Source organism: Poeciliopsis prolifica, unplaced genomic scaffold, assembly GCF_027474105.1.
Source record: "Poeciliopsis prolifica strain line A6 unplaced genomic scaffold, Auburn_PproV2 SCAFFOLD036, whole genome shotgun sequence".
NCBI lineage: Eukaryota > Metazoa > Chordata > Actinopteri > Cyprinodontiformes > Poeciliidae > Poeciliopsis > Poeciliopsis prolifica.
The window spans coordinates 1,755,001-1,769,511 of record NW_026562411.1 but is presented as its reverse complement, the minus strand read 5'-3'; the positions used below and the strand labels follow the sequence as shown (position 1 = coordinate 1,769,511).

General features: G+C 39.1%; 1 protein-coding gene and 1 long non-coding RNA gene across 6 annotated transcripts in view; one reads left to right on the top strand and one right to left on the bottom strand.

The window, feature by feature from the left end:
• The window catches only part of LOC129374452 (poly(rC)-binding protein 3), a 53,358-nt gene that overhangs the window by 10,998 nt on the left and 27,849 nt on the right, over positions 1-14,511 (top strand). The gene's annotated exons all lie outside the window — the stretch shown is intronic.
• On the bottom strand, positions 5,823-8,717 carry LOC129374459 (uncharacterized). 2 transcript variants are annotated; one of them, XR_008607499.1, is made up of 5 exons: positions 8,661-8,717; positions 8,454-8,504; positions 7,295-7,716; positions 6,704-6,784; positions 5,823-6,521 (listed from the first exon to the last, which is right to left on the bottom strand). It is a non-coding gene; the product is annotated as an uncharacterized LOC129374459 (long non-coding RNA). The 2 variants fall into 2 exon arrangements; XR_008607500.1 differs by having other exon boundaries at positions 6,743-6,784.

Below are 14,511 nucleotides of genomic sequence, written 5' to 3'. Positions count from 1 at the left end.
CTCCAAAGTGGTGTTTTTCTGTCCCCGGGCGGTGACTTCCTGCTTGAGGATGGCGTTTATTTCCTTCAAGGCATTGTTTTCCTTCTTGACGATGGCGTTTATTTGCGTCAAATTAGTGGTTTTCTTCTCCAAGACTGTTCTTTTTTGCTCCAGAGAGGTGCTTTTTACCTTCAGGGCGGTGTTTTCCTCCTCCAAAGCAGTCTTTTCATGCTCCAACTTTATGTTTCTCTCTTCCAAGGTGGTCTTTTCAATCTCCAAGCCTGTGTTTTTCTGCCCCAGTGCGATACTTCTTTGCTCTAGAGCAGTCTTTTTCTTCTCCAAAGCAGTCTTCTTCTTTTTCAAGCCCGTGTTTTCTGTTTCCAGTGCTGTGTTTTTGTCCTCCAAGTCGGTCTTTTCCTTCTCCAAGGCAGTCTTTTCAATCGCTAAGGCTGCGTTTTTCTGACCCAGTGTAATATTTTTTTTCTCTAGAGCGGTCTTTTTCTTCTCCAAGTCAGTGTTTTGTTTTTCCAATGCATTGTTTTTCTCCTTTAAGGCGGTCTTTTCGTTCTCCAAGGTCGTGTTTTTCTGTCTCAGTGCAATACTTTCTTTCTCCAGCGTGGCGATCTTCTTCTCCATGGCGGTCTTTTCAATCTGTAACGCGGCCTTCTCCCTCTCCAAGGCTGTGTTTCTCTCCTCCACAGCGGCCTTCTCCTTCTCCAAGCCAGTACTTTTCTCCTCCAAGGCGGCCTTTTCAATTTCTAAGGCTCTGTTTTTTTGACCCAATGTGCTTGTCTTTCTCTCCAGAGTGGTCTTTTTCTTCTCCAGAGCGGTCTTCTTCTTCTCCAGGGCAGTGTTTTGGGTATCCAAGGCAGTATTTTTCTCCTCCAAGGCGCTCTTTTCGTTCTCCAACGCAGCGTTTTTCCCCTCCAAGGTGGCCTTTTTCTTCTCCAGAGCGGCGATATTCTTCTTAAAGCTTTGTTTGTCACTGCTTTTTTAATTCGTCATCTTTCTCACGAAGTGTCTAGTTCAAGCGCAGCTTTTTTCACGTTTAGAACTTGCGCATTCAACTCCTCATTTCCGTTCAGCAGAGACTTTTGCTCGATGGACATCATGCTGACATTTTTTACAATATCATTGAGCAGCTGCGTCTGTCTCGCCATGGTCTCTTGTATTTTCTCACCTTTGAAATCGGAAGGCTTACTTATCTTACTGCTCTTGCTCATTTTTATTCTTTCTCTCTGGACAAATACGAAAAGCGATCAGAAAATTGATTATTTGCTTGTTTGTGCGATTAGTGCAATCCTCGTGCTCTCTCTCCAACTGCTGCAATAGCTATGACCGTAGATTCAGAAGTGATGCATTCTCACTCCAAAAAGGGTACTCACTCTTTGTGACATCAATTGTGTGATGTCACAAGTTGATATCACCTCAGAAGGACAACTAGAAAACTGCTGAAGTTTGAATAAAAACAAACTTTACAGCTGAAGCTGATGGCCACTGGAGACGGTTCAGCTGGTATACTCACCAAGGCTGAAATCCGCACTTGGGAGACAGCGGCTCTTGAGGACAATGGACTGGCACGCAGGGTGGAAGGACCAACGGTCAAATGGTCCCTGAAAACAGAAAAAGGGGAAACCCAGCTGATGTTGGAAGCCACCATTTCCAACTGTCTTTCTGGCCACTGGATAAGAAAGTGGATTTGTTGCATCTGAGGCTGAGGGTTTCTGCAGAGATGAAGGGTGCCGTTCCTTTGCCAAACGTAAACCCGGCTTAACAGCAACAAGCTGGTATTCAGTTATTGTTACCTAGCAACTCACTTATTCTTTGGTTACCAAGCAACAGCCCGTTGCGTCACTTGCGCAGCAGCAGTTTCAGGTTTCTATTCAGCATGCAACGGGGAGCTGAATATCACAGTGTTTGCAGTGATTTTTCTGTTCACCGTTGGAGAACAGAAAACTACATTTTTTAACATCATCCATAAGGAGAAAAAAGATGGACCATCAAGCTCAGGAAACTGGGATCACAGAGCCGTTGGCTGCTAATGGTCTGACCTTACTGCCAGGACAAAGACAGCTGAAAGACAATCAAGATAAGTGTCTTTCTGAGTTGAATATTTGAACAAAACAATAAGATGGCAAGATTCTGGTTTGAGAACAGTGCCGGATGTTCTGTGATTCCTGCTGTAATTGGCAGCAACGGGATTCTGGAAAGAACCAACCGTTAAACTGGTGTCAAATGAGGACACTCTCTCTCTCTTTGTCTCTCTCTCTCTATATATATATATATAAAAAATCCCCTTCTCACCCACCGCGGGTGGTTCTTATCCTCTGAGCTCGGGTCCTCTACCAGAGGCCTGGGAGCTTGAGGGTCCTGCAGTATCTTGGCTGTGCCAAGGACTGCACATTTCTGGACTGAGATGTCTGATGTTGTTCCTGGGATCTGTTGTAGCCACTGCTCCAGTTTGGGGGTTACTGCCCCGAGGGCCCCGATGACCACAGGCACCACAGGCATGTGGTCTTCACCTTCCAGGCCCTCTCCAGTTCCTCCCTGAGGCCCTGGTATTTTTCCAGTTTCTCCTTTTTCCTGACTTGGTATTGCTACATCTACCACAACTGCTTTCCTCTGATGTTTATCCACTACGACAATGTCTGGTTGGTTCGCCATTACCATTTTGTCTGTCTGGATCTGGAAGTCCCACAGGATCTTAGCTCTGGTGTTCTCCACCACCTTTGGGGTGTTTTCCACTTTGATCTCGGGGTTTCCAGTCCATATTCTGCACAGATGTTTCTGTACACTATGCCTGCCACTTGGTTATGTCGTTCCATGTACGCTTTCCCTGCCAGTATCTTGCACCCTGCTGTTATGTGCTGGACTGTCTCAGGGGCCTCCTTGCACAACCTACACCTTGGGTCTTGTCTGGTGTGGTAGATCTGGGCCTCTATTGCTCTGGTGTTTAGGGCCTGTTCCTGGGCGGCCAGGATGAGGGCCTCTGTGCTGTCCTTCAGTCCAGCTTTTTCCAGCCATTGGTAGGATTTACTGATATCAGCCACTTGGGTTATTTGTGGTACATCCCATGTAGGCGCTTGTCCTCCCATGATGGTATCTCTGGCACCTCAACCTTCGTTCCCTATAAATATATATATATATATATATATATATATATATATATATATATATATATATATACGTATATACGTATATATATATATATATATATATATATATATATATATATATATATATATATATATATATATATATATATATATATATATATATCTGAGTCCTCTACCAGTAGCCTGGGAGCTTAAGTGTCCTGCGCAGTATCTCGGCTGTGCCAAGCACTGCACATTTCTGGACTGAGATGTCTGTTGTTTCTGGGATCTGTTGTAGCCGTTGCTCCAGTTTGGGGGTGACTGCCCCGAGGGCCCCGATGGGTTCAATCAGTTATAAAAAGCCCCAAACAGCAATGATGTGATGTAAAAACTGTCAAGGCTTTTATTTTGAAATTTTCATTAAGCTTAATTTTAAATTGCCACACTAATTGGTTGGTTAAAATCAGTTATAAAATGCCCTAAACACAAGCAGTTCTAAAGTCCAGCCTTTTCTTCAGAGTTCTGCCATAGGTAAAACTACAGTGATGCGTTTTTGTAGTCCTAATCAGCTGCTCTGCCCTGCTGTGTTCCGTTGCTATGGTAACGGATACTCTGTCAGCTGTCTTGTGTGTTTGAGACAGAAAGGTGGAGAAAGAATTCCATCTTTGTGAGAAATCCAGTCAGTTTGAATGAAAAAAGCAGTCCGAACAGCTGCTTCACGTCAGTCACTGCTCTCCTTATGCATCGCTATGAGCAGGCCCCAATAATTAAAAAGTGATATCTGTACATGACGAGAGAACAGAACCTGCAGATATTTTGGTTTTATTCTTATTCTCAACTTCATCTCATTTTTCTGCTCGACAGAAGAAATTCAGAACACAAAAGTCATCGCTCTTTCCCTGACACACTTTTACTCAAAGCTGTTATTTATTTTTATTTTTAGACTGCTGTTTTTTCTCTCTTCTCGTGCAGCTCCAGAAGCATCTGCAGAAAAGGATGCTAAGTCAGCGGGAAAAGTGAGCTTAAGCAGATGTTGGAGTGGAGGGGGTGCAGGGAAGGACGTCAGAGGTTGAGAAAACACTTCGATGGGTCGCTTTTCCCAGGTTTCTTCTGAGGAAAATATGCTCGGAAAAATAGGGACAGCTCTGAAAGTGGAAAGAAACTGAAATGTTCGGCTCAAATAGTTAGTAAAATAATTCAATACAATCATACGGAGATCCCTTGTCTTTAAGGTTACCCCCTTACCACATAAAAGCCTCGTTGAAAACTTTCTTCCTCCTCTTCCCACATTAAGATGAAGGAAATGCTCTTAGCCTCCTCCATTATTCATTTAATGGAGCTCTGAAACTGTGTCAGAGCTGGCGAGAGCCTCCAGTTTTCTACATCTTTGTTTCCTATCCGCCGTGTCTTTCCATCTTTATCACCTCCCGACTTTTCATAGGCCGTCTTGAGACTACATGTCAAATAAGCACTTAGCTATAGCTAAACAATTGCTTCTGTATACAGAAATTTATTCTGTAAAGATGGATCATTTTTATGACATCACAGAAACCAGTGACGGACACTAATGTGCTAACAGCATAGCTAATTTTTCCTCTACTGCTTTGGCTAATGCTGAAAACTTTTAGCGCACCATGATGCTGATGTTCAGGAGCCTCAAACAAGCAGCAAACCCCAAAGAAACACCCGATATCTACACAATATCTGAAGAGCTGTTGATCAAGACCACTTTCTGATCACAGGAACATCTGAATACTTGGAAGGGAAACAGGTACAGGTCTCTATGATTCTCTATGGATTTATGTGGGTGAAAAAATGTGGAAAACTAGACAGACTCTTAAACTGAGAAGGCTTTTAAAATCTGCTGCTTGTTTGGGATTAAACGTTTAAAAGCTGGAACATCAAAGAGTTTTTGGGTTTTGGTGTCGTCTTCGTGTCAGCGAAAGGCTCTGCGTTGGGAGAGCACAAGGATGTCAAACGCTGCTTAACACAACAGGATATAAGACTTCCCCTGACACACACACAGCGTGCAGACACACACATCTTAAACCTGCACCACTATGTTCCTCCAGACTACAGCCGGCATAAAGGCGACTCCTCACCTCTGCTGCATCGACCTTTGTTCATCTGGATGTGCGTGGGCTTCAGAGCTGTCCAGATGCCTTCGAGGCAACCAGTGTAATAAATATGCTGGTTCATAGAGAGTACTATCAGATTTTTGCAGCTTTTCAGCAACAGTGTGATATAATATGGTTTCCCCAGTGGGACGGGCACCAAAAAGGACGTCTTATCTATAAACTGTTTGAACTTATGGATTCAAAACAGCATGAGGCTTATAAAGATTAAAAAAGGCCTTTAAACGTAATTTGTTCATGCACTGATTAAGATGCAGTACCATTCACACTTACTGTTTCTCCTGGTAAAAACTTTAAAAAAGCCTCAAAATATAGTTTTGGTTTTTTTTACACTGCAGCTGAAAAGTATGGCAGAGTATTTATTAGAGCCAAGATAGTAAAATTCTTTAAAAGTACGAGAATAAAGTCAGAGTTGCAGGAATGAAGTTGTAATAAGAGAACAAAGTCGTAATAACAAAATAGTCATGATTTTACAAGTAGTAAGAGTGTTACAAGAATAAAGTCAGAGATACAAGGTGTAAGTCATATGAGAACATGCTACACAAAGTTGTAATAATACAAAAATAAATGTGAGAATAAAGTCACAATACAAGAAAAATAATTTTGCTTCCATTTGTTGTTGCAGTGTTTTTTTAATTTGTATTAGTTTTTTTATTGTAGATTTTGATTGCAGTATTTTTCTGCTTGCTGTGTTTTTATGTTGCCTTTGTGTGCGTGTGCGTTTTGGAGTTTGCATTATTCAACGTTGAAACACTCCAATGCAAATACAAAATCTAACCAGGTATTTTGGCCCAACTTCTGGTGCAGATATAATAGTTTTTGTCTTATTTAAAGTACACTAACATAACTTTTCAGCAACATCATTTTAAGTCAATAAAATTTTAACACTGATTAAAACGTACTAGCTCCACTAGCAGATTTTCTCACCAGTAATATTGGAAAATCTTGTTTTCAGACAAGTTGAATCAGTAATGAGGAACCGGCATTAATAAAGAAAGAGACATCTAGATAAACATACCCTGTTGTTGCTGGTAGTTAATAATTGGTTTCACGTGTTTTATCAGAGCTTCATGGTAATACATAGATGAGGAGATAAGGAAGTAGAAGAAATAAAGAGACAATGCTGTGGTTTTCGCAGCGCCTCAAGCTCTTTGGAAACGTGAATAATTGGACGTAAATGTTCACAGAGCAAAGTCCTGCAGCACAAATGTGAAGTAAACCGAGTCTGATCATTTCATGGGCTGTTGAAAGTTTGTGTGTGATAGATGAGGCCTCATAATGGTTGTTCTAGTGTGTTCATCCTCTGCAACATCTGTGTGAAAGAGCACACTCGTCAGGACCTAATCATCTGTTGAAATTATGAGTTTGAGTTTTATTACAACTTTTTCTTAAATTAGATAATCATTGAATAGACCATTTAAAATTCAAAGTTATGTGTTTAAATCCACAATAGCATCAATTTATCGTCCAGCACAACTTGTGTATTCGTAATACCTTTTTACTTGAGTTAGAGTTTCTCAGTAATCATTTTACCTCTGCTGGCAGTTTCTTGATGTTATAGAAGTTGCTGTTGATCTGTAAATAAAGACAGAAACAGAATCAGCTAACATAAACTTAGCCATTGTGGAGAAGCAGCAGTTCTGTGATTCAGGTGAAACAACATCTGGTGTAAAGTTAGAATGATTTCTCATTTACCGCTGAGATTGTTTTGCTTCACGTCATTACCGAGCATTCTCCATCATCACACTAACAACCAATAATATTCAGGAAATACAAGGAGTGTGTTGGCCGTTACAAACAGTTACAGAGTCAAGATGTTGCAACACCAGTAAAATTTGGCACCAAGTGATGCAGAAAAAGCTCATGTGAACACAAATCAGTGATGTAGCATCTCTTATGACTGTTTTACATTAAAATTACCTCCAACAATTTTTGATTTACCTCCTGTTTTGATTAAAACCACCCCCAAAAAGCAACCGTAGTCACAGATTGAAATGATTACGTTCCATAAAGCACTGACAACTCTTCTGAACCATAAGTCACTATTTACAATATGAACGTAAAATAAACAGTGTCTTTACTTACAGTCAGTGAGAGGTTGTTGGTTAACTTCCTGTGTCTGCATCGCTTTGAGCTCCAGGGGAGACCGGATACTTTCTGGTGCACGCGCACAATGCGATTTAATACCTCAAAAATGTGGGTAAATACTACAACACTTTATTATGTTGCAATTTTTACTGTCCATAAAAAGGTAGTGTTAATATGATTTAAGGTAATTTTAAATTATTATAATCGAATTGTATTTGCAACCTTGCAGAGTTGTGTCCAGTTCAGGAATTCGGATTTTTCTCCCTAAACAGAAATATGGGGCTGTTTAAGGCGTTCACTGCATCCCAGCACCATATTAATACAAAGTCAGCCAAATATTTTCCATGCATCATGAGACGGCTTCCTCCTCTGTGTGCTTATTGCACAGCTGGTTTTCCCCTGACTGGTACATATTTTCTCTGCGGATGAAAAGAGCCGGCTTTAATAAATCTGATAGATGACTGGTTGCAAACTGTTGACCGGTCATTTTTCTGACAGGAAGTATTACTTGATTTTAGTCTTTACATTAAGATGTATTACCAGGCAGTTTGATTTTTCTATAAGGAGATGTTTAGTAATGCCTCTAAGATCTCCATATAATCATCAGCTCACAATGAGGTGCTTGGATCTTTACTCTCAAATTAAAACAAATAAATAAATAGGAACACAAACTGATTTTTAGTTTGTTTAAATTAAAACTGAATAATGGTTATGAATGTTGGTCAAAAATCTAATTTGTCAGGAAAACAGAGCAAATTCAAGGTTTAAAATGTAAAAACTATTTTAAAATTTCTGCAATGAACTTTTGAGAACATGAAACACTCAAATAACCAACATACAACAACTAATACAAAACCCCAACACGTCGACGAAACTCATAAAAAACCCAACATTTCAAAACCGGTTCACACTCAGCAGTACTGCCTGCAACATTTACCATGTTTTCAAATGAAAATAGTGAAACTAGCAATGTTAGCATTGGTTTCAAATGTGTCTTCTCTCAATGGCTCACAGTTTTACGAATTCAATCACATTTTTAAACAAATAAAACTTTAAATTATAAAAACCTTATTTAATAAATGCTATAAACATTCTATTCAACAACATACTGATAAAAGTGCAAATAAAGAATGAATGAGTGAAATAATTAGCTCACCGGAGTGACAGCACATCAGCACAAAATGGCGCCTCCTCCAACCTCCACACTCTACAACCAGAAGCACAGAGAACCGAACTAGTCAACATTGCTGAACTTAACTCATCGTTTTAGCAGTAACCATACATAAAACCATTCTTAACATAAGCATGGTTTATGCTTATGTTAAGAAGCATAAACCATTCGCTTTATATGCCTTTTTTTTACCTCTTCTTCCGTGAATCTCCGTCTCCTTATTCAGTTAGCAGCTCGCTCGAGTAGCACCGGAAATGAAGGAGGAAGCCACCGAGGCGGGGGGCGGGACAATGCGCCACTTGGAAAGAGCTCATTGGTCAAGAGCGATAATAGAGTTTTTTTTCTTCCTGAAAAGTTAACCCTTTAACTGGTGGTCATGACAACAATTCACCCAAAATAATTAACAACTATTAAAATAATAAATCTTTCATGAGAGGTTAAATGACTTTTTAAAATTATTATTAATAATTTACAATAATTATAATAATATTTAAATAATAATTATTATTTAAATGGCTTTAATAATAATAAAAGCCATTTAATTATTGGCTAGAGGGGGCGCCAAAACCATGGCAGAATAATAATTTGTAATAGGCATGTTATTAACAGCTGTTCTGCTTTTCTTATTTACAACCCAAAGAGTTATTTTTGCCCAGCTAAATAAAGCATGTGAAAGATTTTAATTGAGATTTTAAGAGAAAATAACATATTTTTTGATAAATATGTATAGAAAAAATTTACTGTCACTTTTAAAGTAACACAACTAAACATTAACTTAATGACAAAAATGTCTGAGTGGTTGGGTTTCTTTTTGGAAGTCGCAGAAACCCAAATGGAAGCACAAAAATTAGCAAAATGTAAATTTTGTACAATATGTCCACTTTAACTGAAATATTATAGGCTTAGTTTATTGTTGAACATTAAAAAAAACAGTGATTTTAGTTTTTAGCATTTTATTGACCCACGAGAGCTTTTGACTTGACAATTTTGGCTCATGTTGTAAAACGTTTGGACATCACTGCCATTCAGAATAACAGGTGCTAACAGTAGATGGACCAATTAAGAACGTCAACTGAAGCTAATTTAAAGATATATGTACCTATTGTTCCTGTTTAGGATGGAACAGTGTGTGTGTGTGTGTCTGTGTGCATAGTCTGTGTGTGTGTGTGTGTGTGTGTGTGTGTGTGTGTGTGTGTGTGTGTGTGTGTGTGTGTGCATAGTGTGTGTCTGTGTGCATAGTGTGTGTCTGTGTGCATAGTGTGTGTGTGTGTGTGTGTGTAACCAGCAGAAAGCAAACATCCAGTCCAGCAGCAGACAATCCGTGTGATGAGCCGGCGGAAAGGCAAACGTTTCTGCTCATAAATACGTCCATGTTCAAGATTTACGGCTAGCAATTCCATCTCCAGAGGAAGCCTGGTCGATTGCTTTTTGCACCTTTCCTGCAGTTCATGCAGGAAACACGCTGTGTGCAGCTCCGCATGCAGAATATCCACCTAACATAGGTGAAAAAACAAAGGCAGCTCAGTTTGTTGTGTTAATTCTTTGCATAGACTTCCTGTTTTTGTTTTCAGTAGCAAGGAGTCAAATCAAATGCACACTTTATCTAGTAGGAGTAAAAAGGAAGAACACCTGCTGGGACTGATGAAAGGTTAAACTGGTCCCAGTAACAGACTCAATGAATCAGACAGAAAAATCACTAAACTGGAAATGTTTTCATTTAAAAACCTTCATCATTTTGAATTCGTATTATCAGCTTATCATGTAAAGGTTATAAATATTTTGTTGAAGCTGAAGTATGTAACTTTTATAACAAAAAATAAAAATATGTAAAAAAAACATAATCTGTGAAAAAAACTATCTTGCCATCTGAAGAAACAGCCAATCAGAACTAGGAGGCGGGGCTTAATGCTGTCAATCAAACAGGGAGAAGGTAAAGGAGCAGAATTTTTTTTCACTCACTTTATATGTAGCTTTTATGAAACATAGCTACATTTGAGAAAAGCTATATGCTGCACCTTCAATTGATATTTTTTTCAGACGTTTGCAGGTGAATGTAGCTGTTCTGCTCTGTTTGTGTATCAGGTCAGACGCTGCAGGATTGTTTTATTGCTGTACGGACTCAGAAAAAAGTTAAACATTTTATTGAGGAAAGCGACAGTAAATTTGAGTAAGAATGAAACTATCCAGTTGGAGATTAATGAGAGCAAACTGACGATGCAGAAGAAAATACAACTGCAGACCTTCCATCCTTTCTCACCTATTTTCTTCCCTTCATGCCTGAATTTATCGTTTTACTCTCTTTCTTTCTTCACTTCCTTTCTTCTCTCCCTTCCTCGCTTCTATAACTCATCTGATTCATTTCATTTGGATATTGTTGGAAGAGAAAAAGCTGTTGGACCTGAACTCTCTGTATTTGACTTATAACTGCGATGACGATAAACTGAATCGGTTGCTGCAGTTTTTCTGATATTTTTTTCCATGGAGCCACAGAAGCTGCTTTTCAACAATCTTTGCAACATCAGAAGTCTGTGAACTTCAGGAACCTGAAACTGTCCAGGAAGGGAAAACTCCGGCTTTGTGTGCTTGTAAGGATCGTCTAACACATCAGTTGTGGTGTTAGCATGATGCTCATTCGGCGTCAGCATGCAGCAGCAACAAAAACCCTTCTGATGCAGAAATCCTTGAACTGCTCAGTTAAGATGCACACTCCCCAATAAACTAATCCCCCTAACAAACGAGGAGCCCCAGTCATCTTCCTCACAAAGACTTCAAAGTGGAGCCAGGAGTCGGACTGAATGATGGAGCTGCTGCGTGTTTGGCTGACAGAGTTAACCAAACAAGCAGTTTCAGAAATGCTCACCGGGCCAGCTAAGCTCCTGACGGTGACCACTTAAGTGCTGCGCCGTCTCTCTGGAGTGTTTGTGGGAATAAGCATTTCCTTGGACGTTTCGCTGGCCTGCAATGCGTGAGCTTGTGTGTCCTGGTGGATATATTGATGTTGTGCGGGCACGCTTGGCGGTGTGTTAAAGGTTTTCTCTGCCAGGGGAGAAACATCTGTGTTTCTAATGTCACTGTATATTCTGGAGCTGAACGCCTCAGGTTAGAGGAAAGTATTACGACACATTATTTTTACTTACTTGAATGTTTTCATTCAGCTTCCAGCATATTTTCTGACATTTAAAGAGACCTTTTATGAAAATTCACAGTTAGGGTTTCTACTGCTTCTGAAGACAGTTTTTAGCAATAAGTTAATTTTATCTGGTGTCAGAAAATAAGTCGTTTCAAAAACCTTTCGAATGTTGAGTCAGAAATCAGCAAAAACTGCTTTTCATCGAGAGAAAGTCCAGCTGTTACCTAGCAACCCCAGCAGCGTTACTGGGCAACGGGGTTACCTAGCAACCCCAGCAGAGTTCCGCCCCGTTACCTAGCAACCCCAGCAGAGTGCCAGGATGTTTGGAAAAGACAATCGTTTTATGGTTGACTCACCATCCAGAAACCACTTGCTGCATTCTTGTTAGTTGTGCAGGAGGCTCCACTTCTGCTTTTCAGAGATGTATGGTTGTGTATTTATGCATTTGTTTTGAAGGGAGGCCAAAGACAGCAGCTGCAGCTAATTTGACTATAATTTTGCTGTCAATTAAATGTGATTTTACTTATCAATCCCATAAGTAATAAAAATAAAATAATAATAATAAAAAGACAATTTCAATGGTATTCCAAGCTGTTGTACAAACACCTGCATAGGCTTAACCTGACATACAATCTGTCGATATTTTCAAATCAGGAGGGTAACATTGGTAAAAGCTTGAACCAAATACCAAGAAGGGATTAAAAGCTATATGCTAATAAACAATACTCAGTAAGGCCTAGGCTAATATGATCAGAAAAATCCATGAAAAAATACAGTATTTGTTGCCTCCTCTCCAGTGAGCTACATGTGAAAGAAAGATGTACATGTTTTAAACAATAAAACATGTACAAGTAAAAATAACAATATTAATTCCTCCTTAAAGAAAACCAGAAGTCTTTTTTTTCCAGATGACTACGTGAAACTAGCTTGTTAGCCTGAGATACCACAATAGCAAACTGGTTATCTCGAGAAAATGATGCCAAAATAATTTCAGGTTTGAAACTTACAAAGTTTTGAACGTTTGTCAAGATTTAAGTGAGATTTCTGCTTCTTCCTTCTCAAAGAAATGAAACATGGGAGTTGTAAACTCTGATCAGATGCTTTAAAAGAACCGTGGCTTTGAACATGTAGCATCAGCTTTATGCAGATTTAGTGAGTTAATTCTGTTTTTGTTCCTTTTCAGCTTTCAGTTTGACTGAATGAGTAGAAAGTTATTCAGAGATTAAAATGTATTACAAAAGCGATGACCGGTCCATGAACTCACTTTTTAATTTTTCTAATTCGGCCCTGTTCTGCCGTTCCTCGCTAACATTTTCGGTTTCTGAAAAGAGGAGGAAAAGAGCCGGAGCGAGATGAATGTATAATCGGTGAAGGGTGAGTTCTTCGGCAGCCGGGGTCAGCGCTCCAATCGCAGGAAGTGAAGACATCGCGAGGATGTTTAATGAGAGGATAAGAGCAACAGGGAGGGCTGGGGGAATTAGCCCTTTTAGATATCATTAAACATTAATACTGTCAGGGGACCGGCGCTCGCTGGGGTCCTTTCATTGACTTTCATGCTGGGTGCTAATAGAGTTTCACCTCCGGGGACCTGAGCACTCTTCCCCTCCAAAGCCGAAGGAAACGGAGATCAGATCATCTCCTCGCTTCTGAGGATGAGATTATTCAGCCTGGGTGGTAATTTAGATTATTTAAGGTTAAACACTCAAATTAATCCTTTTTCTTTCCTTTCCGTACAATACAGTCATTTAAAAGTGTAAAAACTGCTGGGAAGACTGAATAAATTTGCCCAGATTGCTCACATGAGTAAGACGAGTCGTTTGGCAGAAATAACAGCAATAAAAATTATGTTTACTTTGTTTATATACATATTCACAGCATTATTCATTCATTTGTAAATGGAACAGTTAGCAAGCTAAATATTTAGCTACAACCTTTAAAGTAATATTTTAGTTCGCTAAACCTTTACTTTATTTAGCTTTATACTGAATATTTAATTTGCTGGCTAAATATTTAGTTAGCAAACCTTCAACTTGTACATTTCAGCTTAAAACAAAGGATTTCAACTGTGCAGCTCAGCATTAGGAGTTTATAAAAACATTCACAAGACTCAACTTTTATTGTAATAGTTTACTCTCACTTATCACCAAGTTACTTTGCATATCTGCTCAATATTTAGCTCTGGACTAAATATATTTGGACCAGCTAAATACTGAGCTAAAGTTTAACTCAGACCTTATAGAGATAATTAACTTACAAGCTAAATATTTTTTTTGCTTCAAATTAAATTATTAGCTTGCAAATCAAATATTGTCTTTGGTAATTTAATATTTAGGTGGAAACTCAAATTAATAAATTGGTTTATGGTGAAAATGACATTGAGTTTGGAAAAATAACCCTGTTTTTTTCTCCTATGACTGACTAAATAACTGAAATTGTTGCTGTTAATTTTTGCATGTCACTTCACTAACGAGAGACTTAAAGCTAAATAAATGAAACTGCCACCATCAGTCAGGAGGCACAAAGAGAAACTGGTGCGATGGCGCCATCTAGAGGTCAGAGTCCTAAAATCCCACTGATTTACTGAATATAATGAGGGGAGGAGGAATCAGATCCTTCAGCAAATTCAAAGTTTGTAGTGTGTGGTGAGGTCAAACTTACAGGAAGAGATGTGAATGTAATTTGAAAGACAAAAATGTGACAGATATGAGGAAAGTTTGCATTAATCCTGAATTCGGTTTGGCTAATGAAGTTTGCAGTGGAGCAGTTCCAAACAAGAAGGGAGAAAAATCAACAGTGATTTTATTCAAGATTTCCACAAATTCTCAATTTCAAATATCTGAATTTTTCCAGACTCAAATTCACTCTTTTTTTCTGAGCAGGATTATTGTACAATAAATATTGATTGCATTGAAG